Below are 25,583 nucleotides of genomic sequence, written 5' to 3' on the forward strand. Positions count from 1 at the left end.
TTCACCAATTGTTTGCGTCCTCCATTGCTTGAATCTAGAATTGGGCTCTAATTTCTTTTGTGCTCTCAGTGTGGCCAGCTTCTGTCTAGGATATAGGTTTGTTTGTTCCTTCATAATTGAAATAACACTGTCCTTTATAAAATGTGAAAAAATCTAAATATTCACTAGACTCAGGGTGTATACGACCTGGGACACTGGGAGATCCGGGAAAAACTCAGGAATTTTTTCATCTGGGAGAAAACCGGGAAAAACCCGGGATATTTTTAGAATTCCGGGAATTCTTCATTGTTTTAGTTTTCAGTTAAATTTTTGTAATTTTGGCTGGTAAGAACCGATAATCTAAGAAAGGATATTACTGTAATACGCTGCTGCAGAATAATACTTAAACAATAAAACATAAACGAGAGAAAGAAACGAAAATAACTAAAATTGCAAAGGAAATGCACCATATACAATGGAAAAGGGGGCGTCAAATTCATATTCTTGAGAAAAAAAACTTGTTTCCCAAAGCACCTAGCATCCAGCGCACTTTTGCCTATCGATTATTCATATGATTTTTAAACACTTACATGTTGGTTTTCGAACATTTTTGAACTCATTTTAAGTTGATTTGTGAATGAATCATAAGTTGACTTTTGAATGCATGCATAGTGTACGTGATGTCTGTCAAGAGAATCCTCATCGCATCTAGAAATAAACTTTCCGCAGACAAAAAAGGGCACAGGGCAATACGAACTGAGGTCAAGTCGAACGAATAAATGCCAATTGCTGTCTGATTGTGGTTTATTGGGTTTGCGAAAGACCAGCATTATTATAATTACTAGCGAAATCCATAGATCGAGACTACCAGAATGGAAATAAACGGCTGAAAGAAATAACAGGTGAGAAAGATTACGTATTATCTCCTCGGTGTATCCAAATAAATGAAATTTTGACAAAGTTTTGGCCAGATCGCTACTCTAGTAAGGACCAGTAGTACAGTCCCCGGCTAGCAGTCGCTAAGTTCTGTTCCGGAAGTGACGTGTTGTTCGAACGCCTAACTGGAGAATAATCGCGGGATAGCTAAACCTGTGATTCTGGTGGGGTTCGTGAAGTTAATCAATGAATAAATTTTGACAGTGGCAGCAATAGCTACAGAATTTGTGATAAGATTGTTTGTTAGAACGAGGAAGGAGAAGAAACCAGGACATCACACAAATTATGGAAGAATAAGACGATTCCAAATTTATATAAAAAATTCGTAATACTACTTTTCGATCTCACGCTTGAGAATCTCGTGCGTATGAATGAAATGTGAAACTATTCCCTAACATAAAGTGTTTTGCTTGTTGTAGGCCTAATAGCCATTTGTATTGGTAATTATTGGATTATTATCTGTCGTTTTATGAAAATGATCATTTGTGCAAAAACAGTCTGGTTTATTTGGTGTGTTACAAAATTGCTGCCATATTAGAAAGGCCTATTTTGTTGTATCTAGCAGACAGCGACAAAATAGACGTAATCAGATCGAGAAACCACACCGGTCTTTCGTATTACTTCTATTAACAGATTTTTCGGTATTAGATATCGACATTTCGGTATTTCATGTAGCGAAACGTTTGACGAACTTTGAGGTAATAATTCTTTCACAGAAAGGAAAGCACGCTATGTAATATGTAAAGCTGTAGCAAGATTAGAATGAAAAATGCTAGGAGCTAAGGTTTGAAGAAATGTGTAATTTCTTGCTTATCTCTTGTCAGTATTGGTTTTAGATATCCTATATTTTATTTTATGTCACACAAAACAGCAAGTTATTAACTAATAGGCAATAAAGAGTTCAGATTTTCTGAGGAGTTCTTGATCTAAGGGCTGACTGTCAAACCGGCCGACTGGGAGCAGGAGAGGCTCCACAGGACATTCCAGTTTCCACTCTCGTGAATATAGTTTGGGCGTGGGGTAGAAAAATCCTTTAGGAAGAGGCGTGGCACTGCACTTTGGCACACTTAAGACCAAATAATGTCTTACATTTCCTCGAATATACATGTTTTATGTTTCAGACTCATCAGAAAGATGTGCGCTACAAGATAAACATATTTTGAAAATCCAATTTCTTTTTTACTATAGACCCGGTTTGCAAATATCGTAGGTCCGGGGCTGATGCGCAGAACGGTGGCTCACCTTCATCTGACGACAAATCGCAACATGAACTGTCTTGTTCTGCGTCGATTTAGTAAGATGTTAGACTTACCTGGACTATCGTTATTTTGCGGCATTTCGTAATAACTGTCGCTATCGAAATCCGAAAAATCATCAGTGGGTTCAGCAAGTACTTCTTCAATCATTTTTCGAAGTTTTGCATCCTCACCTCTCGCCATTGAAGGTAAAAGGAAGATAAACAAGCTAAAACTAAAATACTAGCGCCAAAATCAATGGTAAACGAACGACAGGATACCACAGAACACTAACATACGCGTGAAAAACACACGTGAATTCGTTCGGAAATATATACGGATATATCGCATTAACTCAGTAGGTTATGCGATCTAGCGCTAATATGATGAACTACAAGCATTACAGGACCTACTGGCAGTAGCGGGAACGCTAACAATGCATTTGATACACTAAAACAAAGTGGAATGCGGCGGGACGTAATATTACGGCGGCCGCATTTTCTTCGTTTCCGCCCGCGACGTAATATTACGGCAGCTGCACGGTAAGTGTTAAAGACCGAAAGAAGTAAAATTAAATATGACAAAGAAGAAGAGCAGATTATGACAATTATAACTTGAGATACGGAGATGGGACATGTATAAACTAAAACAACCAGAGGTTGTACAGAGTTTCAGGGAGAGCATAAGGGAGCAATTGACAGGAATGGGGGATACAAATACAGTAGAAGAAGAATGGGTAGCTTTGAGGGATGAAGTAGTGAAGGCAGCAGAGGATCAAGTAGGTACAAAGACGAGGGCTAGTAGAAATCCTTGGGTAACTGAAGAATTATTGAATTTAATTGATGAAAGCAGAAAATATAAAAATGCAGTAAATGAAGCAGGCAAAAAGCAATACAGACGTCTCAAAAATGAGATCGACAGTAAGTGCAAAATGGCTAAGCAGGGATGGCTAGAGAACAAATGTAGTGATGTAGAGGCTTATCTCACTAGGTGTAAGATAGATACTGCCTACAGGAAAATTAAAGAGACCTCTAGAGACAAGAGAACCTGATACTGCGTGAAGAATTTGACAGAGCACTGAAAGACCTGAGTCGAAACAAGGCCCCCAGAGTAGACAACATTCCATTGGAACTACTGACTGCCTTGGGAGAGCCAGTCCTGACAAAACTCTACCAGCTGGTGAGCAAGATGTATGAGACAAGTGAAATACCCTCAGACTTCAAGAAGAATATAATAATTCCAATCCCAAAGAAAGCAGGTGTTGACAGATGTGAAAATTACCGAACAATCAGTTTAATAAGCCACAGCTGCAAAATACTAACACGAATTCTTTACAGACGAATGGAAAAACTAGTAGAAGCCGACCTCGGGGAAGATCAGTTTGGATTCCGTAGAAATGTGGGAACACGTAAGGCAATACTGACCCTAAGACTTATCTTAGAAGCTAGATCAAGGAAGTGCAAACCTACGTTCCTAGCATTTGTAGACTCAGAGAAAGCTTGTGACAATGTTGACTGGAACACTCTCTTTCAAATTCTGAAGGTGACAGGGGTATAATATAGGGAGCGAAAGGCTATTTACAATTTGTACAGAAACCAGATTGCAGTTATGAGAGTCGAGGGACATGAAAGGGAAGCAGTGGTTGGGAAGGGAGTGAGACAGGGTTGTAGTCTATCCCCGATGTTATTTAATCTGTATATTGGGGAGAAGAGAAATTTGTGGCAAAACTTGACTAGAAGAACGGATTGTTTGGTAGGACATGTTCTGAGGCATCAAGGGATCACCAATTTAGTATTGGAGGGCAGCGTAGAGGGTAAAAATCGTAGAGAGAGACCAAGAGATGACTACACTAAGCAGATTCAGAAGGATGTGGGTTGCAGTGGATTCTGGGAGATGATGAAGCTTGCACAGTATAGAGTAGCATGGAGAGCTGCATCAAACCAGTCTCAGGACTGAAGACCACAACAACAACTTGACTTAATGCCTGAAGTCTTATTACACAGGCATAAAATTACACAAAATACACACTCATGAAAAAATAGAAATTTACTCTCGAAAATGTGATAAAACTATGAAAATATTGTTACATTGATTAACTCCACTGTAATCCGCACGTTATTGCTTATAGAAAAAACACAACTGAAATTAGAAGCCTAATTAAAACATTCATACTTTCTGGCATTTTACGTTTATTTCCTAATTTTACAGGAATTCAGAGTCATTGTGCTGATTTCATGTAGACTACCTTTTGTATGTGAGGTGGAAAGGCAGGAGAAATTGATGGTACAGCATTTTCTCTTATCCAAACACTCGAAACTGAAGGTCGGTAAATATCTTCGTCTCGAAAATGCTGGGATCATATTTTGCTCCATTTGTTAGGTATCCAGTATTTGCTTCTTACCATATGAACCCACGAGCTTCATTGATCGGAAATCTGAAATAAAATAAGAAGGAAACCATTTCACGACACATAAACTAGGCCGCACATCTCACGAATATAAACGAAAATTTTACGAACAGGATCTCTTACGCATGGAATGTGACTCCTTTTAATTTGGTAGCACTATTACAACGGTTAGTTCAACCGTAAACAACGCAAACCGGCATTATAAAATGAAAAAAAAACTTTGGCAGCTCTACACAGTTGCACAATCGGAAACAAGTCTTCTGACCAAACTGCAATGGCGGAGCTCGGTTTCTGTCAGCTTCAAGTTCGTGACGTCATGGCACCACACCTCCCTTATACCTCCATGGGTAACACGATTCTTTTTCCCGATTCGATTCCTACGATTCAATCTCACATTGCGAATAAATTCCTACGATTCGTTCAAGATCTTCGACCATAGATACTAATAGACAGGGCAAGCAGTGCAGCGGCTATACATCTGACGTGGCGGCAACATAGAAACACGTGACTGTTGGCAGAATGTCGGCGGGAGTTCAAGGCAGCATTCTGATTCCCGATTTTACTTCCAGTATTTCTCAGTGGATTTCCTGATAACTTCACCACATTAAATGTAACTTGTGTAAACACAGCTAGACGTGATAAATCATTGCGTAACCACTGTACAAATTTAGTATTGCAGCCATTACTTAACAATGAACTTTGTCAACTGCTGAACACTTCAGATGTTGGGCAATATATTCATGATGGGCAATATATTCGCCGTGAATATTTCGGTGTTACCAGTTATGAGATGCATTCTATACTAACAATACGTATTATGCACTGCATAAAATGTAAATATTGCGTGTGTGTGTTTTAGTGCCTTGGTTGGAGAAAGTGTTACAGACTTCATAAATCAGCATAAATAACTACAACCCTGTCTCACTCCCTTCCCAACCACTGCTTCCGTTTCCTGCCCCTCGACTCTTACAACTGCCATCTGGTTTCTGGACAAATTGTAAATAGCCTTTCACTCCCTGTATTTCACCCCTGCCACCTTTAGAATTTGAAAGAGGGTATTCCAGTCAACATTGCCAAAAGCTTTCTCTAAGTCTACAAATGCTAGAAACGTAGGTTAGCCTTTTCTTAATCTAGCTTCTAAGATAAGTCGTAGGGTCAGTATTGCCTCACGTGTTGCAGTATTTCTACGGAATCCAAACTGATCTTCCCCGAGGTCGGCTTCTACAAGTTTTTCCATTCGCCTGTAAATTATTCACGTTAGTATTTTGCAGCAGTGACTTATAAAACTGATAGTTCGGTAATTTTCACATCTGTCAATACCTCCCTTCTTTGGGATTGGAATTGTTATATTCTTCTTGAAGTCTGAGGGTATATCGCCTGTCTCGTACATCTTGCTCACCAGCTGGTAGAGTTTTGTCAGGACTGGCTCTCCCTATGCTGTTAGTAGTTCCAATGGAATGTTGTCTACTCCTGGGGCCTTGTTTCAACTCAGGTCTTTCAGTGCTGTGTCAAACTCATCACGCAGTATCGTATCTCCCATTTCGTCTTCATCTACATCCTCTTCCATTTCCATAATATTGTCCTCAAGTACATCGCCCTTGTATAGACCCTCTACATACTCCGTCCACCTTTCTGCTTTCCCTTCTTTGCTTAGACCTGGGTTTCCATCTGAGCTCTTGACATTCATACAAGTGGTTCTCTTTTCTCCAAAGGTCTCTTTAATTTTCCTGTAGGCAGTATCTATCTTACCCCTGGTGAGACAAGCCTCTACATCCTTACATTTGTCTTTTAGCCATCCCTGCTTAGCCATTTTGCACTTCCTGTCGATCTCATTTTTGAGACGGTTGTATTCCTTTTTGCCTGCTTCATTTACTGCATTTTTATATTTTCTCCTTTCATCAATTAAATTCAATATTTCTTCTGTTACCCAAGGATTTCAGCTAGCCCTCGCCCTTTTACCTACTTGATCCTCTGCTACTTTCACTAGTTCATCCCTCAAAGCTACCCATTCTTTTTCTACTGTATTTCTTTCTCCTATTCCTGTCAATTGTTCCCTTATGCTCTCCCTGAAACTCTGTACAACCTCTGGTTCTTTCAGTTTATCCAGGTCCCATCTCCTTAAATTCCCACCTTTTTGCATTTTCTTCAGTTTTAATCTACAGTTCATAAGCTATAGATTGTGGTCAGAGTCCACATCTGCCCCCTGGAAATGTCTTAAAATTTAAAACCTGGTTATATAATTTATCTGCAACCTGTCAGTATCTCCAGGCTTCTTCCATGTATACAACCTTCTTTTATGATTCTTGAACCATGTGTTAGCTATGATTAAGTTGTGTTCTGTGCAGAATTGTACCAGGTGGCTTCCTATTTCATTTCTTACCCCCCAATCTATATTCACGTACTACATTTTCTTCTCTCCCTTTTCCTACTACCGAATTCCAGTCACGCATGACTATTAAATTTTCGTCTCCCTTCACTACCTGAATAATTTCTTTTATTTCATCATACATTTCATCAATTTCTTCGTCATCTGCAGAGCTAGTTGGCATATAAACTTGTACTACTGTGGTAGGCGTGGGCTTCGTTTCTATCTTGGCCCCAATAATGCGTTCACTATGCTGTTTGTAGTAGCTTACCCGAGTTCCTATTTTTTTATTCATTATTAAACCTACTCCTGCATTACCCCTATATGACTTTGTATTTATAACCCTGTATCCACCTGACCAAAAGTCTAGTTCCTCCTACCAGCGAACTTCACTAATTCCCACTATATCTAACTTTAACCTATCCATTTCCCTTTTTAGATTTTCTAACCTACCTGCCCGATTAAGGGATCTGATATTCCACGCTCCAATCCGTAGAACGCCAGTTTTCTTTCTCCTGATAACGTCCTCTTGAGTAGTCCCCACCCGGAGATACGAATGGGGGACTATTTTACCTCCGGAATATTTTATACAAGAGGACACCATCATTTATCCATATAGTAAAGCTACATGCCCTCGGGAAAAATTATGGCCATAGTTTCCCCTTGCTTTCAGCCGTTCGCAGTACCAGCACAGCAAGGCCGTTTTGGTTAAGTGTTACAAGGCCAGATCAGTCAATCATCCAGACTGTTGCCCGTGCAACTACAGAAAAAGCTGCTGCCCATCTTCATGTGTTCACATTGAACTTAACGAACTCAATTGTGTTGTTCACCTACAAAACGTAAAGCAGTTTCATTTAAAGCTCTTTTTTGGTTTAAACAGTTTGTTTCGTAGATGTATCAAATAAGATAGAATTCATATCTACAAAATCAGTACCTACTTATGTTAATACTTGTTCCATAGATCATGAATACGATACTTCACAATGATGTGTAAGTTTAATGAAAGGTAGACCTATCATTACATGACAATTCTTTCAATCACTTATTTATATCAAAAAAATCATCTGAGTAGGAGCTGTCATTCATAGATTCTTTTAGTTTGATTTTAAATGCTGGTTGGCTATCTGCCAGGCTTTTAATGCTTTTTGTTAAATGATCAAAGATTTTTGTAGCAGCATATTATTTATCCCATACATTACAGATTATTATCTGGAAACTAACATAGGCCACACATTTACCTTTTTGCAAATGGTATTCAGTGTCTGTTTTTTGTTTTTGATATTCATATATTGTGTAACTAGGATGTACAAAATAAAACTAAACCCTGAGGTGAAAGGAAACCCCTAACTTGTTTTTGCAAATTATTCTTTGTTATTTAAAATAATGGCAGCATAATTCACCCCTTTTTGTACCAAAGTCAGATTTAATCCAGGATAATAAAAATCATCCTTTCTTCTTGTGTAATAGCAATGCACATAGCCATTGCTTTTGGAAAGCGTGAAAGCACCGGTAGATAGGCACAATGAATAAAACAAACACACACACACACACACACACACACACACACACACACACACACACACACACACACACAGAATTTTGAGCTTTAGCAACTGGCGGCTGCTTCGTCAGGAAAGAGGGAAGGAAAAGGAAAGATGAAAGGATGTGGGTTTTAAGGGAGAGGGTAAGGAGTCATTCCAATCCCGGGAGTGGAAAGACTTACCTTAGGGGAAAAAAAGGATAGGTATATACTCGCGCGCGCGCGCGCACACATCCATCCATCCATCCATCCATCCATACATACACAGACACAAGCAGACATATTTAAAGGCAGAGAGTATGGGCAGAGATGTAAGTCAAGGCGGATTTTGGAGGCAAAGATGATGTTGAATGACAGGTGAGGTATGAGTGGCGGCAACTTGAAATTAGCGGAGATTGAGGCCTGGTGTGTAACGAGAAGAGAGGATATATTGAAGGGCAAGTTCCCATCTCCGGAGTTCGGATAAGTTGGTGTTGGTGGGAAGTATCCAGATAACTCGGACAGTGTAACACTGTGCCAAGATGTGCTGGCTGTGCACCAAGGCATGTTTAGCCACAGGGTGATCCTCATTACCAACAAATACTGTCTGCCTGTGTCCATTCATGCGAATGGACAGTTTGTTGCTGGTCATTCCCACATAGAAAGCGTCACAGTGTAGGCAGGTCAGTTGGTAAATCACGTGGGTGCTTTCACACGTGTACACCTTCCGGGTTACAGGACTGGAGTAGGTGGTGGTGGTGGGAGGGTGCATAGGACAGGTTTTACACAGGGAGCAGTTGCAAGGGTAGGAGCCAGAGGGTAGGGAAGGTGCTTTGGGGATTTCATAGGGATGAACCAAGAAGTGCCTGTCTACCGCCACTTTCCCGCTTGGTAAGTCTTGGAATCTTTGTTTTTAATATATAGTGGTGCTGTGAATATCCCTAGCTCCTTACAATTAGAGACACTAATATGAAATTCCAACAATCTGTTACTTAACTTTTAACTGGCACAGCCCAAATAGCAAAGATTTAATTTTTTCTTTCTCCTGCAGTCTGTTAAGAGTTTTATTCTTAACTGTCTATGGCAATCTGTTACTAGACTATGAATATCACATCTTCAATGACAGAGGTATGAGCATAATAATTCAAATACATTTTTCATAAAACATGTATTTTGCAACACAATACAGTATTTACACCAAACTCGGCACTGAACAAATTTCTATTTTTTTTAAAAGTAGACCAACACTACCCACAAACCATTTAGTGTCCCTTAAATAATATTGTTTTTGTAGGCAAGCGCCTTTCACATCCTTTCTGAAAGGTTTCTGTTAGTCTTCCCCAAATGGTGATTTATGATCTTGAAATACTCAAATAAAATGGATTTTATAAGTGTTGTACAATGGTTTTCTGTGGGGTCAATGCTCATTATATGTTCATTGATAGATGTAAATACATTGCTGTCAATTTGTGCCATAGCAGATGACAAGAGCACAAGCATTACATTGTTGTTTGTCAGCATACCCTTTGCCTGCTGCAAGCGAGCCGGCCGCGGTGTCTCGCGGTTCTAGGCGCTCAGTCCGGAACCGCGCGACTGCTACGGTCGCAGGTTCGAATCCTGCCTCGGGCATGGATGTGTGTGATGTCCTTAGGTTAGTTAGGTTTAGGTAGTTCTAAGTTCTAGGGGACTAATGACCACAGATGTTAAGTCCCATAGTGCTCAGAGCCATTTTGCTGGAAGCGATAGGCTTGTTCTGCTATTTTACAGATTTGAACAACTTCCCTGGAAGGTGTTACTAAACCTCCCATATTCTTTCTCGTGAGGAGTTCATTTTCGCTTTCTAATAAGCCATATAAAGAATTTGCACATTCAGTACAATATGTGGTTTTCTTCAACTTACGTACTATAAATCCTGCAGTGTACACAACATTAGTCACATACTTTGACAGTAGTTTAAAACAAATAGAAGGGGTACTGCAACAGTGATCATGAGACATTTTTTCAACGTCTGGAATTTCAGCTCCGAAATTTATACATGAAACAAATGGGTTTGCTTGTACTTTGTCCAGTGCTGAAGATACATTCAGAATAGAGCACTCATCAGTGTCTAAACAAGTTCCAAACTCTGAACCCCTTACTTGCTGATGTATAAGTAACCTTTTGTAAGCAGCTTTGAACTGAGTGGCTGTAGGGTTATTGTTATCACCACCATACCTCCTGATTGAACTAAAAAAGTCTCGATGTGATCTTGTAACAACTTGTGTGTCATTAAGTATTTAAGTTTTGGATTAGGACTGCTTATCAGAGAATTATATAACCTTTTGAGACTTTGAATTGACGCAATAAAACCAAGGAAACCAGTCTTTCTGTTTGTAAACAAAACGGAAGGGCCATTTGCATCCAGTCTTAAATTCTTTATTTATTCTTAAGCTTCATTCAGAAAAGACTTTTGTGACTAGCAGTCTGCAATGACAGAGGTGCTTTATAACTGTTTGCTCACAGATTTCTCCTGTTGAAGCAACCAAAAACATTGTTCATAATCCTTATGAACCTAACTGTTGGTTCACAGTCTTTAAAATCGCCTAGCTGCAAATCTTTTTCAAGAAATTAAAGGGCATTACCAACACTATTATTCAATGTCTGTGCAGCAGTTCTGACATTCATTTTATGGCGATACCACTCAACATGCTTCATTCTTACTTTCGTAGCAAGATGAAGTGTCTCCACACATTGCAAGTCGTGTAACTTGAGTACATAATCCCATTTACTAGGATTTCTATTGCCATCAAAAATTGTGCCCTTACCAGCTAAGGTGTTACATACTAACTTTAGAATGTACATGGGTCAAGGAAAATACATATTTCATCATTACACAATAGTTGCTTAAAGATTTTATGTTAGATAAAGAAAAAGAAGCACCTAACTTTTCTATCATTACAGTATTTACATGTGTTCCATCAAAAGTTACTGATATCACCTCAACACCAGCATCAAAAGTAAACTTTAGAGCCTCATTCGATAGGTTAGATTTTTCTAGTGCAGTTAGTCCATTGACTAGAAAGTAACCAATTGGCAGTTTCCAAAAAGTGTTAACAGCAGTTACCATAAATGTTAGTGCCTCATTTGCAACAGGAAGGTTATCATCATCAAGCTCTGCCCCATAATCTACATGTCAAACAAATTTATTTTGACGAAATTCAATGTGTTTCCTTATGGCAATTTCGTCAAATGACATAGCACACATCAATTTCTTGTCTTTGTTCATGAGCTCTTGACTCTTTATTCTGAGAGCAACTGCTGCTTCTTTGCTGAAACCTGGATTTCCATCAATCACACTATACCACCTTCTCAGTGTCCGTGGATGTGGCAGAGATGTATTGAAATTTCTTCTTACGTAGCTGTAAGCCTTGCTGCTGTAGAAATGAAGAGTTAAAAGCAAAGGTCTGAAGAGCTGATGGGTACTTTCCTCTTGTTTGACCTCTGCTGATACGCTTTAACAACTCTGAGGTACCTGGTGGCAGCATCTGACAGCAATATGATACTCTCAGTAAAGAACTGCAAGAGCTAGGCTACAAACTGTCATTCACTCAACATGTTCTGTATATCATATCATGCAGGAGAACCTACATTGATAAGGAATGAGAAAACAACACATAATTAGCAGTTACAAACTAAATTTGTTCATAGAAGGAACAAAATATCACAACTGTTTCTAATATTTGTGTTCATGTATGGTAGATCTAACATAGTTAAGTTTCCAAGAGTGTCTCCACTTTAATAAGAGTGCCTGCTTTCTCCTACTTCATTTTATCCATTGTAGTTATTGAACACCACAACTGTTTTTGTAAATTACACTGTAGAAAATAATGCAACCAGTCACACGTTTCTTTTGGTAGTGATTTGTATTGTACCATTTCTAGTTTGGAGTTTGAGCCCATTGTCAGATGGGAGCATTGACTTCTTGCAAGTTTTACGTATGTGTCTCAAAATATAACAAAGTTCTAAGAGAGGAAATGTAAAAGAGAGAATTTCATGAAGTGCAATGTGTACAGTCTATATAAAATCTAATACCTTTCAAGAAGTATGTAATTTCAAAATTTTGTTATATTTTAGGACACACACATAAAACTGCAAGGAATTAGTGGTATTGCATGGCAATGAGTTTCAGGCCGAAACTAGCAATGTTAGAATAACAATCACTTTTAAAAAACTTGTGGCTGGTTGCAGTACTTTCCACAGTGTAATTTTATCCTATTATTTACACAAATATGTTGATATTTTTCAAAACAATGCCTACATTTGTGTGAATAGAGACTTTCTTGCCACTTGTCATGGAACCATAAGACAGGTACAACACTAGAATCTACACCACTTGATATTTATAATAAGAATGGCAATTTTGTATGTCTTTAATGCCATATGTCAAGAAATTATAAGTACTACTTGAAGTACATAGCTCTATCTTGTCTTCAGAAAATTACCCATGGATTCACTTATAAGATTATTTTTTTGAAGGTCACTTATTAATGATTCCAAATTTAAAATTTTCTTCCTCATCCTGTGGGCTGATCGCTGCAAATTTCTTAATTTTCTGGCTTTCTTCTTCAGCTGCTTTTTTGCAACACTTGCCATTTTACTAGCTATGCCAGGAACAGCCAAATCATCTTCCTTAAAATCTCATATGTATCTAAAACATTTGCTTGTCCCAGCTTTTACTTCAGAAGCTTGTATAGTGGCTGCAAACAAAATACCAGTCCACTGAACGAAAATCTTTCAATATTTCTTGCCATTTCCCTGATTTAGTTTCTTTAATTTCTTCCTGAAAGTTTTTTATTACCTCTTTGGTAGTATTGATCCTGTATCTATTACATTTAATTTATTTTTGGTGTCTCTGTTGGTTTTCATTGGGGAGAAGTTTCAGTTTAATTTTAGTCAGTTAAGGATCAGAATCAAATTTAGTTTCCTCCTACTTTTACATTCATGATTTTTTTTTTTTAAATTGCATTTAGAAATAACCATGTGATCTAACTGGAACTCCCTTAGCATTGGATTCAGAGAGCTTCACGTTTCTGCCTTTCTTGGTAATTTTTTGAAGAAGGTTGTCATTACATTCAACTGAAATGTGGTGGATAACATCCTTTTATTTTTCGAAACTGTTTTTCCCTCCCTATTTGTGAATTAAATTCTCCCATTAGTATAACATTTGATTTTGGAATTTTTGATATTTGTTCTTCTATAAGCTCACAGAACACTCGTACTTTACTCGGATTTTTCTTATGGTTATCACTGATTGGAGCATGACAGTTAACAGAGGTATACTGTTTATTTTTCCATTTAACTATGAGAAGAGAGAGTCTTTTTGAACTGGATTTGATTCTCTGTAATGATATCTGCAAAATTTTTATGAAAATTGAAGGTGGTACCAAGTATTGTCATGCCTTTCATGATTTTTATTGCTGGTTTACTCTTAAAAGTTACATGGTTTTTTGGTTTCTGTAACATTTTCATCCAAAAATCTTGTTTCTTGAACTGATAAAATTTGTATTTCATGCTTATCTAAGAGAATTTAAAGTTCTTTTTGTTGACCAATTTTTAGTAATGGGTTTATGTTAAAGATGCCTGCAAAGAAATTCCTTTCAAACTTGAGTTTGGAAGGATACCAACGATACTCCAAGTCATTCTTAATGCAGATATTGGGACTCCCCAGAACCCTAGGTCCTGATGCATTGCATAAAGCAATGGTGGATTCCTCTTTTGAGTTACCATCAGGGGTAGTGCTTTCTTCTAGTGGACTTTCCATTCTACAATTGAAATTGTACATTGTACATGGTAGGAAACAAATTCCAAAGTAAGATTGGATTGTTCTTCTTCTTTTAGTGTTCAACCCTGAGGTTTGTTTGCAGCAGAGCGCCATTCCTCTCTTCTGTCTGCTTTCCTCTTCATTTCCACATATGTGTTACATCCAACGTCATTCATGATCTGTTGCATGTATGATATCCTTGGTCGCCCCCGCTGATTCCTTCCCTCAATAACTCCTTCTGCTATTGTTCCAATGATATTGTTGTGTCGTAGGATGTGCCCTACAAGTTTCTCTTCTTGTTTGGATGTGCCTCCACAGAGATCTGGTTTCCTGTACTCTTCTAAGCACCTCTTCATTTGTTACTTTGTCTGTCCAGCTGATCTTCATCATCCTTCTATAGCACCACATCTCCAGGGCCTCTAGCCGTCTTCTCTCTGCTCTTCCAACTGTCCAAGTTTCACATCCATATAGGGCCACACTCCAAACGAAACCTTTCATGATGCGTTTCCTTATTTTCAGACTGATGTTGTTGCTGGTGAGTAAGTTCCTTCTCCGATTAAATGCAATTTTGGCCTTTTGTATTCTGGTCGCAATTTCTTTCCGGCTTCTACCATCCCTTGTGATTTTGCTTCCCAGGTAAGTAAATTCCTGTATCACTTCCAGCTCCTCTCTTCCAATTCTAATTCTCGGAGGTTCATATTCTGCTCCTGTACTGCATACCATCACTTTAGTCTTTTTCTTGTTTATTCTCATTCCATACTGATTGTATAGAATTTTTTCCGTTGTTCTGAGGACTTCCTCTAGATCTTCTTCTGTCTCCGTGACTATAGCAATATCATCTGCATAACGTACCATGTCTATCTTCTGCCCATTAATTTTGATCCCCACCTCAGTAGTTTCTCGAACTTGGTCTATAGCTTCCTGGATGTAAGCATTGAATATAAGAGGAGAGAGAGCACATCCTTGTCTTACCCCTTTTCTAATATTTGCTTGTTGTTCCTGGTGACAGTTACTAATCACTGCCACCTCATTCTTATAGAAACTGAGTATCACGCGGATGTCTTTGTACTTTATTCCAATTTTCCTCAGCACTCTGAACATCTCTTGCCAGATAACGTTATCAAATGCCTTTTCCATGTCTATAAAGGCAATATAAGTTGGTTTATTTTTCTGTAATTGCTTTTCGATAATGAGTCTTAGTGCCAGAATCGCCTCTCTTGTTCCCAATCCCCTTCTGAAACCAAACTGATCTTCACTCAGCATATCCTCCACCTTCTCTTCAATTCTCTTCAGAACTATTTTTATGAGAATTTTTGATGCATGTGATATTAGGCTAAGAGTTCGGTGCTGTTCACATTTTGTAGCTGCTGCCTTCTTTGGTATAGGAACAATGATACATTTCTGGAAGTCTGTCGGTATCTCTCCTGTGTTATAGATGGACCTAATAAGTTTAAGCAGCATCAGTTTCATGCTTTCACCAGCATTCTTTATTAGTTCTGCAAGGATGTCATCAGTACCTGTTGCTTTGTTGTCCTGTAGTTCTTTTAGAGCTCTGTCAAATTCTTCTTGCAGAATGTCATCTTCGTCTACTTCCTCTTCTCTTCCTATTACTTCCTCCGAAAGAGGTGTTCCAGCATACAACTCCTCTATGTATTCTTTCCATCTCTTCAGCATGTCTTCACCAAACAGCATTTTCCACTCTTTATTTTCTATTGTGCCTGAGAGTACTGTTTTACGTTTGTTAAATAAAAATTGATTTGCTGTTCTGTAGGCTAAATCAGTTCTTCCGTTTTGCATATTTTCTTCTACTTTCCTGCACATTTCTCAAAGAAAATTATCTTTTGCTTTCCTAGCTTCTCTATTAACTAAATTCCTTAGTCTTCTGTATTCAGCTTTTCCTTGTTCCTCAGTTGCATTTTTGTATAATCTTCTGTTTTCTATAAGCTCAATAATATCTGCTGTAATCCATTTCCTCTTGTTTTTGGGTTCAGTGCTTCCAACTATCTTTTCTGCTGCTTTGTATATACCAGATTTAATCTGATTACAGTCTTCATTTACTCCACCATGTTGAAAATTTTTAATTAGGTTGTCTGTTTCATGAGCATAGTGCTTTGCCAGTCCCTCAGTTTTCAGTTTTTCTAGTTCCCATTTAAGTTTTACTGGCTTCTTCTTCAAACGTTTGAATCTCAGTGAACTTTTCATCATGACCAGGTTATGATCACTGCCTATGTCTGCAGATGGATAGCTCCTGCAATCTTTTATCTGGTTCCTAAAACGTGCTTTCACTAGAATGTAGTCAATCTGTTGTCTCCTCAGGTCTCCAGGGGCCTTCCATGTATATCTTCTTCGTTTGTGGTGTTGGAAAAGTGTGTTTGCAACAACTAATTGGTGCTTTGAGCAGAACTCGATCAGTCGATCACCTCTTTCATTTCTTCTTCCAAGTCCATATTTGCCAACAATTCCTTCCTCCGGGTCTTCACCCACAATCGCGTTCCAGTCCCCCATGGCAATCAGGTTTTCATCTCCCTTAACATTTCTCATCGCATCACTTATTTCTTCGTATATTTCGTGAATGACTGCATCTTCTTCTTTGGATGTTGGCATGTATATTTGTATTATCACAGTGTCCTTTGGTTTAGTTTGTTAGTCCGAAATAATTATTTTTCATGGTTTTCTCCATTAGGTTATTGTGCTCTCTGTGCCGTCGGGAGTTAGGATTTCTCTTCCGCCTTGGAGATCGTTGACTGGACTTCACCTGTAACCCTAGCCAGGAACCCTCACAGGGTGCTACCACCTGGAACCAGATGGACCCAGGCTTTTTGTGAGGTGTTACTCCTCCCCCTCCTCCTTCCTCATTGCTTGTGAGATGAGGCCCCGAGCTTGGGACTGACAGTGGCGGAGTTGAAAACATGTATTAATAATATTAATATGAAAACATATTTTAATATTAAAATTTTTGAAAAATATGGTTTCTAATACAGATATTTGCTACCGACACTGAACATATCTTTACTGCCTGCCAGAGTGGCCGAGCGGTTCTAGGTGCTTCAGTTTGGCAGTACGCTCGCAGGTTTGAATCCTGCCTCAGGCATGGATGTGTGTGTAATGTCCTTAGGTTAGTTACGTTTAAGTAGTTCTAAGGTCTAGGGGACTGATGACCTCAGATATTAAGTCTCATAGTGCTCAGACCCATTTGAACCAGTTTTCAACATCTTTACTTTTGATAGGCTTCAGAACAATTATTTTTCACAATGCATAAATACATTTCATATTTTCTGCACATAACTCTCATCTTGAAATTACAGCCAGGTTTCCTGCATTTGGAGGCATTCTTGGCCTCAACAAATTTTGATAGATGGCCAACATTGTCAAACCTAATATCTGCAATTGGTGGTGACAGATCTCTTCTTGGCTTTTTATTTATATTTTCTGCCTCATCGACATCTTCACTCTCAGAGGAACCACTATACTGCGGCGTCCTCTTCTCCTAGGCACCGACACAACAGATTTGTAATTAATCATAGCTTTGCTAACATGTATTTTATACGTGGGGAGTTTGAAAATAAGTTTCCCCTGTCGACTGTGGTCAGTTATGTGTGAAAGAGAAAAGAGTGTGATACATTAAAGATAAGACATAACTTTATTGTTCTACATAATTTCCAAGTAAATTTGTCATACCGCTTTATAAGCTTCGAAAAGCCTTCCAGGAAAGAATCAGGGCGTGGCATATGGAAGAAACGTTGAACGCCTTGTTTGACGTCAGCATTGCTGCCAATACGCCTTCCACTGAGAGTCTTCTTCAAAGCAGGAAACAGATGGAAGTCACTTGGTGCGAGATCCGGACTGTAAGGCGGATGGTGTAGGTGCTCTCAATCGAGAGTTGCAATATCGTTTTGCGTTGCCGTCGCCGTGTGTGGCCTCGCATTGTCATCCAACAGCAGAATGCCAGATCTGAGAAGGCCAGGCTGCTGTTTCCAAATCACCTCTTTAAATTTCAACAGAGTGGCACAGTACCGCGAAGCATTGATGGTTGCGTCCTCCAGAAAGTCCAGCAGCAAAACTCCTTTGGTGTCCCAGCAAATGGTGAGCAGCACTTTACCTGCAGACAGAATGCTTTTGAACTTCTTTCGGACAGGCGATGACGGACGTTTCCACTCCATGGATGCGGCCTATGATTCGGGTGTGTAATGGTGGACCCACGTTTTATCTCGTCACAATCTGAAAAAGGTCATTGCCAGGTTCATGGTAACACATGAGCTGTTCCAGGCTGAACGCCATGCGTTGTTCCATGCGTGTTGGGGTCAGTTGACGGGGCACCCATCGTGCTGACACCTTCCTGTATCGAAGAATTTCATAGATGATCTTGTGAGCTCGCTCATGTCAGATTCCAAGTTCTGTCACTATTTCATCGATGGTGATACACCGGTTCTCTTCAATCATGTCATCCACCTGCCTGACTTTTGCATCTGTAGTGGCCATGCGCGTCTGTCCAGGTCTCGGTTTGTCCTGCACTTGCTGACGTCCATCACCGAATTGCTGGCACCATCTCTGCACCATTTGTCTCATCACACCTGACCCATACACCTCAACAAGGCGGTTATGAATTTCTGTGTCTGTCACTCCACGTGTCCATTCATAGCTGATAACAGCTCTCACTTCCGCCCTTGACCACAACTCCAAAATGCACCTTCTTTCTCCATAGCTCCAGGAAAAGACTAAGCAGCTGGACTGCGACAGCACCATCTGCTTGATCGTGGTCGACCTCTACCCTATGGTATATCGGTGTCTTGCACGTGCGCGTTCACCTGTCGTGTTGTCTTTCACCCATATCACACAACTCTGCCCACAGTCGACAGGAGAAACTATAATCCATGACTGACAACCTTTGTCATTTGGGTAATTGATTGTTCGATTACCATCTGCGGTACATCACTTGACAATTGACAATCACAAGGTCTATAAAATGATTGGACATCCTTACAGGCCATTTTCCTGTGTGATAGTAGCACCTTTAATATGCCATAAATTTGTCAGAAAGATCAACATGATGGTGAGATCTTGGAAGGATCAAGCACTTTCCTTCACACAATGAAGTAAAGGTTTTACCTTCCTAAGCTTCTCATGGTGCTCAGTGGTGTTGTCCGCAAAATGAATGTACTTCATCAGTTCACAGAATCTGTCTCTTGCCATACACTTAGCAGTAACTGGAACCTGAGTATCATGATGCCAGTAAAGCTTATTTAGTGCATAACCCAGGACTCGTGTTATAACTTCTGTCCCAGCTAAATGCAAAATTTCTTCTGTATTGGTGTTAACAGATCTTAGCTCTTGTTTCCAAACCAGAATGACAGTGGAAGGTATTTCAGGAAGGATTCAAAAATTTCTTTCTCTTCTTGTTGACGTGGAAGATGAATTTTACTGCCACAAGGATTCATATGCGGTGTCTGTTTCATCTTCCACTTCATGGGTCATACTGGCAGACAAGGTCGAATGAGAATTTTGTGTGGGGCATGTAAAAAAAAATGAAACATGGGTAATGGGTTTAGTATAATCCATTATGGAGTCGAGGTAGCAGTTGTTATACTGGTTATCACTGTTAGCATTCAACCACAATTCTTATACATATATTTTAACAACGCGTTTCAAGAGACAATGCTCTCATCATCAGGTTGTAAAGTCTATGTCATAAAATTAAACGGTCTAAAAAGACAAAATACCATCACACAGTTGGAAAGTCCATAGAGTAAATCAGAATTAAAAGTATATTGGACTGTGGCTCCTCGTCTTACATTGAAGTTGTTGACACAAGTCGATGGCCGTCCCATAGCTACCAAATATGCTGTCGCACTGCGCCGGCTCGGGAGCTGTTGTGGACTGACGTGCCTAGGTGTTGTGGCGTGGTTACAGCCGTGTGCTTGACGGTAACGCTATGCTATTGGGCGCCTGATTTCCTTATTGCATTGGTCTGCCATCGTTAGCCTCTCGCAACTCCGTCAGTGAGATGCTAAGAGTTTAAAGTCGCATACCTGCCCTAAAATAATTCTAAAAACCCGCTAAAAAATCTCATTTCTTTAAAATTATCTTGTGCATTTAGAATATTGCTTAGTTTCTTTTCATGGATAGCTACCTCGAATTCCTCTAGTAAATAAAGTGCGCTCCCTTTCTTTTCTACATGCAATATTTCTACGTTGTTTTCTATGCTATTAAGGGGATGGCCTGTTTCATATATATAGTTCACAACGGAGTTGCGAGAGGCTAACGATGGCAGACCAATGCAATAAGGAAATCAGGTGCCCAATAGCATAGTGTTACCGTCAAGCACACGGCTGTAACCACGTCACAACACCTAGGCACGTCAGTCCACAACAGCTCCCGAGCTGGCGCAGTGCGACAGCATATTTGGTAGCTATGGGACGGCCATCGACTTGTGTCAACAACTTCAATGTAAGACGAGGAGCCACAGTCCAATATACTTTTAATTCTGATTTACTCTATGGACTTTCCAACTGTTTGTGATGGTATTTTGTCTTTTTAGACCGTTTAATTTTATGACATAGACTTTACAACCTGATGATGAGAGCATTGTCTCTTGAAACGCGTTGTTAAAATATATGTATAAGAATCGTGATTGAATGCTAACAGTGATAACCATGGGTAATGGGACTACACAACTTTTAATTATTGTTAATAATTCCTATAAACGATAAACTCTCCATTTCCATCACGTCCTTCATCACGAGAATTCCCGATGTCTCGTCTACACTTGCTTCACCTTCGTCATTGTCTTCAAGCTCAACAGTACTATCTTCAGTCAAAAACGAGAATTTGTCATCTTACCCATCAGATAATTCTTCATTGTTATGGTTTAGAAGAGCTTCTAATTGCTCATCCGTTACAATTTCATGCATTTCTGTAAAGTGTAAAATATGACAGTTACTTAAGTATTACACGTGAGTGTTACACTTCAAAGACCAAATTGTAATTAGCAAATATGCATTACGAATTGAGGTCCACATACAAGAACACTTCATACAGTATGTTATTTCGTAGGTAACAAACAAAATTTTCAATATCTAGAATACATACGGCAGTTTCATAGACAGCACAGATTCTCTGTCTGATATTTAGGCATAATTATTATTTACATGCTTTTCCGACTCGTAGAAGCAGCCATGTTCAGCGCACTCTGAAATGTAAACTAATACACTAATTTAAGAACGGAGGCTTCCGCGGCCGGTGTCATAGTGATTAAAATTCTTCTGGGTAATATGCCGCGTCATTTCTAAAAAACTAACAACAATAATAAATTAAAACCGACGTTTCGGCCGAATTGCATCGGCCCTCCTCAGGGCACGACTGGTTTTGCATGGGGTAGGTGCTACTATTTATTACAGACTATCGATGTCTGACGTCACAGTTGTAGAATTTTAATTGGCCCTCTAAAATGATTGGCTAGTCATGACTTAAGGGAAGATGGAAGGAAAGGGGCTATTCGTGGATATCCAGGTCATCAATGATTGGTAGCTGACCGCCAATCAGCGTTCCGCTTCTGGTCGGCAAGGTTTCCTCCTGTTGTGCGCGGAAGTGGACTGACAGTTGCTCTACAGCTGTTTGTGTAGATACGTCCGTGTCCCGTGTAGCTTCTGCCCCGCGGCCGCTCGCGGCCCGTTGGACTGGGATGGCTGGCAGCCAGGACGCTGGGAGTTTGTAGCCATCTTCTCTGTTGATGTTGTCAGGCTGCTTAATAATTTCGATCGCCTCCCGAATTTTGCGTTCTCGCATCCACGATTCTTTCGCCAGTACTCGTGCTCCCTGGAACCTGATAGGTTGTCCACAGTCACGGTGGTGTTCCGCTATCGCCGATTTATTGTGTTGTTGTAGTCGTACGTAGCGCTCGTGTTCTGCTACTCGTAAGTTGATAAGTCTTCCTGTTTCTCCTATGTAGGCAGCTCCGCATTCACACTGTAGTTCGTAAACACCTGCAGTGTTAAGATGGTTGACTGCATCCTTGGTGGAACCTATCATTTCGTGGATCCTGGAGGAGAATGGCTGCTAAGTATTTTGGTGTTTTCGTAACCCACAGTATAGTTACCTTATATACTATGGTCGGCCATTGCTGATCTAGTGGTCTGGTGTAGTTAGGTATGGAGTTTATATCCACAGCACCTCTTTTCTACAGTGCAAAAGGTTTCCCTGATGCACGATTTGCTGCACTGGCAGAGGATTTGGTAAACACCTGGTTTGTGGAGGCCTAACTCATCCTTTACTGAGCCGAGTAGAGTTAGTTTTCACAGGAGGTCGAGATACAATTGTTACATTTTGTCGCTCTAGTATCTTGTTGATTTCTCTGGAATTTTGCACACCAGCGATTAAACTCTTGTCTTTGTCCTGCCATTGCCTTGAAACAGTCTCTGCACATTCTGATTATCTTTTCTGAATGCCATACTGAGATGCTTGAGCTCAGCTGGAAGGCTGTCTGGGTTGCAGATGGATCGTGCCCTGTGAATGAGTCCCCGTAAAACGCCTTCACACTGGGACTTGCGGTGGCTACTGAAGGCGTGCAGATACAGATCAGTGTGTGTAGGCTTCCTGTACACATTGTGTCCCAGGTTGCTCTCAGGTTTCCATTTCACTAGTGTTTTAAGAAATGAAAGGGCACCGTCCTGTTTCACCCCAGTCATAAACTGTACGGCGAGATGCAGTGTGAAGGCTTCTTATGCACACTCATTCACAGGACACAATCAATCTGTGACCGAGACAGGCTTCGAGCAGAGCTGAAGCACCTCGAGATGACATTCGGAAGAAATGAGTACAGAAATAATCAGATAAGACGTGCCTGCAGACAGACTGTTCCAAGGCAACAGCTGGAAGAAGAAGAGTATGAATTACTGGTGTGCAGACTTCCAGAAAAACTTTCAGGATAATAGAGCGACACAGTGTATGTAAAATGTGTGTTCAGACTCCTGCGAAAATGCTGACTCTACTAGGCTCAGTAAAGGATGATCTAGGCCACCTCAAACTAGGTGTTTACCAAATCCCATACTAGTGGCAAACCATAAATTGCGTAAATTGTTCACCTAGTAGAAGAGAGGTGCCGTGAACATATACACCATACTGAACTACACCAGACCACCAAATCAGCCGTGTCCGATCGTAGTATAAAAACTAGCGGTACTATGGATTACGAAAACACCAAAATATTTACAGTCGTCCTGCTTTTGGAATTACATATCTAAAGAAGCCAGGTTGGAAGATGGTTTAATCAGTGAAGATAATGGCCTACAACTCAGTCAGGTATGGAACCCTGCACTGAACCTAGAAAAAAAGGAGCGTTCACAGAGGTGGCGTCTGCACCCCACAGCGGCAGTGTGAACACTGCTGGCCAGAGTGCAGACCAGGGTGCAGCTTCCCTACCACCGTCTGCTGCAGCAGCTGCGTGGACAGCAAGTCAAGTGAAGTTGTAGAGGGAGTAGTGGTCAGCATATATAGTATGCCAAGAGAAGGCAGCTCAGCATTCATCAGGGACCACATACAAAATATGTTGGAGGAATTAAGATGTGACCCAGCTGGACACCTGAGAATTCTGTGAGTGATACGATGATGAAGGGCTACATGCAGATTCCATCTTGCTAGATCTCCAAAACGAATTTGACATAGTATGCCATTGCAGACTGTTAACGGGTGTACGAGCTCACAGTTGTCTGAGTGGCTCACAGACTTTCATTATAAAAACGTTGTGACATCTACAGAGGGAACAGTAAGTTGTCCTCGATAGTGAATGTTCACCAGAGACGACGGTATCATCAAGAGTGCCTTGAGGAAGTGGGATAAAACCGCTCCTATTTTCTATTTATGAGTGGCATCAAATAAATAATGCAACACATTTTTTCTCGGCCGGTTCGGTTGAAAGTATATGGAATATGTTGTGGTGCATCATAGAATTTTCAGACTTAAGCTTCTGTATTTTTGTGAAGTTCTGATATGTGGCGAGATTGCACATAGACGTCTCTGTTAGTAGAGCTGACACACCAGTCCAAGAGTTGGTGTACTGGAAGGTGTGCGCCCACTGGTTTCCTCACCGCCTCACAGAAGACCATAAGGAGCAGTGAAGGACTATCCATATAAACTGCTTGCACATTACGAGGCTGATCGTGACCTTTTTTTTCCCTCCAAACATCGCCACAGACGATGAAATGTGGGTTCGTCACTTTGAATTAGAAATAAAACAGCAGTCCACAGAGTGGTCTCACACCTCTGAAGTAAAAGTTAAAAGCCACAACCTCAGCATGTCTTTTGGGATAATGAAGGGGTTAATCCATTTGGTGACCTCCCTCATTCTGCAACGTTCAGATATAAAGTGTATTTTGCTACCAACCGAAAACTGAAGAAGCAACTTCAGCGTGTTCATTGTCACAAAAATGCTGACGAATGTCTCCTTCTCCAGGACAACGCGAGTTCTTACACGAGGCTGTGCACCCGAGAGGAGTTTTTCAAAACTTCAATAGACTGTCCTTCATGTGCCCCGCAGCCTGGATATCACAACTTCAGACTTCAGTCCACGGGCCCTATGAAAGGTGCTGTTCACAGGAAGCAGTATGTGGACGATGGGGAGGTTGGTGGTGCAGCAAGACTTTGCCACTGTTGTCGATCAGTGGAGTGTTACCGTGAGGATATGCAGGTCCTCCCAGTAAGTTGGTGTAAGACCGTTGCATTGAACGTAAAACCAACCGGCTTTCAAAAAGAGAGAAAAATCATCGTGCTTTACTTACTGAACGTGACTCGTACATAAATGATGTGATGGACAGGGTGAGCAGCAGTCTGTGCGCTTTTTGCTGAGGGTGCTGTAGTCGTACATGGTGTTGTTGTTGAGTGACTGTAGGATGACACGAGATGTATGGTGGGGTGAATGGCAGTTTTCTCTCTATGTAGAAAACTGGAAGTTAATGTAGATAAGTAGAAAAGACGAGCTTGTAATGTGTGAATAAAGCATTAGTAGTGTATTGCTTCACACAATCATGTTGATTAAATATCCGGACATAACGTTGCAAAGCGATATGAAATGGAATGAGCTCGTAAGGATGACAGTAGGGAAGGTGAATGGTTGACTTCAGTTTATTGGGAGAAGTGTCGGAAAGGCGACCGTGTGTTGAATGCTAGTTTGACCTATTCTCGGTCACCACTGCTAGAGAGTTTGGGATCTGCACAAAGTCAGATTTAAAAAAATGAAGCAATACATAAGCATGCTGCTGGATTTGTTACCGGTAGGACGGATGAACACAAGAGTATTAAGGAGACCATTGCTTGTTGAACTCAAATCTGAATCCCTGGAGTGAAGACGATGT

This window comes from Schistocerca gregaria, chromosome 9, assembly GCF_023897955.1.
Source record: "Schistocerca gregaria isolate iqSchGreg1 chromosome 9, iqSchGreg1.2, whole genome shotgun sequence".
NCBI classification, from domain to species: Eukaryota; Metazoa; Arthropoda; class Insecta; order Orthoptera; family Acrididae; genus Schistocerca; species Schistocerca gregaria.